This window comes from Empidonax traillii, unplaced genomic scaffold (assembly GCF_003031625.1).
Source record: "Empidonax traillii isolate 1590-97213 ecotype Southwest subspecies unplaced genomic scaffold, ASM303162v1 scaffold1499:size99741, whole genome shotgun sequence".
NCBI classification, from domain to species: domain Eukaryota; kingdom Metazoa; phylum Chordata; class Aves; order Passeriformes; family Tyrannidae; genus Empidonax; species Empidonax traillii.
Window position 1 is genome coordinate 97,168 of NW_020956692.1, and position 2,574 is coordinate 99,741.

Here is a 2,574-nt window from a genome sequence, read left to right on the forward strand (position 1 = left end):
AAAAAAAAAAAAAGGAGAATAGGGTTAACTTTTTTAAGAAAAAAAAGACGAAAAAAGAGCTTTTCCTGTAAATATGGAATTTTTGGGGGGCTTCCCCTCTTTTCCTTGTTTTTTTTATTATTGTTATTTTTGGGTTTTCCCCCCTGTTTTCCTGGAGCCCAGAGTGCTGACTCCACACCGAGCGGGTGGACCCGCCAGACCCGCCGTTGCTTCTCATCCATAACAAATTCCCTGGGACTTTTTTTTTGGGGGGAGGGTGGTGGGAAATTTAAACAACAACAAAAAAACACAACCAAACAAACAAAAACAAAACAAAACAAACAAGCCGGATTTGGGCCCTGTTTTTTTCCGGGATTTTCCGAGGTGCAAGGTTAGGATGCTACAATGTTACCACTGTGCCTTCCAATGTTTCTCCATCGGCAGAACATCCCATCCTCCGAGTGGCTGATTCCGCGTCCCCTCTGTGTGTAGCGATTCCAGGGGCTGGAGGGGAGGGGGGAAATTCCAAGGAGTGGGATGGATTGACTCTATGTGTGGACTTTCCCCCCCCCCCCATCGTTTTCCTTGTTTCCGGGTGGATTTTCCCCCCCTCAGGCGCCTCATTTTTGTTGTTGTAGTGTTGTTTTTTTTTTTCTTCTGTGGAAAATGCCAATTTTTTGGGGTCCTTATGAGCCTTATGAGTCCTAAAAGCATTAAGTTGCACTTTGTCCAGGAGGGGGTTGATTCCCAGAATTCTCTGGCCAGTACAAAGGAAGTTTTTTCCGACCACGCCGCCGGTGGCACCGCAGCTCCGAAGCCTCGGCACGACCCGACTTCCAGAGTGACTCCCAATCCCGAGTGACTTTGGTGTACAGAACCAAGCCAGTGCTCATTAAATATTTATCAGCATCCCTTTCTGTCTCCAATCCCGTTTTTTTCCCAGCCTGACGTGGCTTCCCAATCCAACCTCTCCCGCCTCCCCCCTCTTCCCCCCTTGTCCAAGTCGAATTCCCGCTGAATAAACGCCATAAATCCATCCCCAAAACGGTCTAAATGCTCCATCTGTTCTCCTGGTTTGCCAGTTTTCCAGAGGCCTGGGAACAAAAAAAAAATCCAACCACAGACAAAAAGAGAGACGTTTGTACATTTTATGCAACAAAACCCGGCCTGGCCGGCTCGTTATTTTGGAATTGTGTATGTAAAAGTTCTATTTTTCCATGTAGACTCTCGTTATTCCGTGTTTTCCTATGTTGTGTCGGGGTCGGGGCGTCGTTGCGATGTTTTGTTTTTTTTTTTTCCAGTGGATTAAATTCTGGGTGGTTGAACGAACGAAAAAGAATCCCGGGGAGTGTCCTTGAAGGGGAAAAAGAAGTGGAATTTTCCCGTTCTCCTGAGAAAAACTGGGAAGAGCGAACCGAATTCCGTACGTGCTCCCAGAAAATCCGTTCAGGAAGCTTCCCGGCTTTCAAGGTGTCGATAAGTTGCCAAAATGTGGAGGTGGAGTCAACCGGGGGAAAACTAAGCCTGGGCTTAAATCCAGGTGGGAATATGGCTGGACTAGGAGCCGGGTTTAGCTGAGGGGGAGTGAGAACTCTGGAATTCCGGAGCTGGCAGGAGCAGGATGCCAAGGAACACGAGCCATAAATTCCATTTCCCAGGAAATATCAGCCCCGTTGGATCACACTGGATTGGGGTGTCCGAGCGCATCGCTCTGCCAGGATCGGGTTCAGCAGGAAATGGAGATTCCAAGGATTGAAATGCTGGAAAACCCCAACTTAATGTTTATTAAACTCCATTTCTGGATGGAAAGGAAATGAGGAATTTTGGGTAAAGAAACAAGGAGTTTTGTCCCCGGAACTGGAAAAGCAAGGGAAAGGTTTCCTTGTTCCTGTTCCATGTATCTGGGATGCTCCCTCAGCCAGCCTGGATGGAAGAGCCGAAGATCCCACTCCGGATGAGCCAAGATTTAACAAAACCACCTCCACTGAGTGTGTGATCTGTGATTTGTCCTTGTTTTCCCAGCCCAGGGAAGGCCTGCACATCATTCTCCGAAGCTGTGGAGGTTTTTATTCCCTGTGGGAATAAAACCAGGCTGAAAACTCCCTGAGGAAAGGCTAAATCTCAATTTTTTTTTTTTAGCGGCTTTTCCCCCCCCAGATCCACCTCCACATGTCAGGAATTTTTGGATCTGCTGGATCAGGAATGTTCAGCTGAAGCTTCCGAACCGCTGAGCTGCGAGAATGCTCCGAGTGCCAGCGAGGGAACTAGTAGTGATTCAGTCTTCCGAGGTTTTTTTGGAATTGTTTTCCAGGATTTCAGGGGGCTGGGAGGGAGGGAAGGTGCTGGAAAGGGCAATCAGGGAGAAATGATCCATATCCACACTCCAACTCTGACCAGTGCCAGGAACAAGAAAATTTTGGTGGAAAGAAGCACAAACTCCAGAGATAAAAAAAAAAAGCAACAAAATTTAAAAAAAAAAAAAAAAAAAAAAAAAAAAAAAAAAAAAAAAAAAAAAAAAAAAAAAAAAAAAAAAAAAAAAAAAAAAAAAAAAAAAAAAAAAAAAAAAAAAAAAAAAAAAAAAAAAAAAAAAAAAAA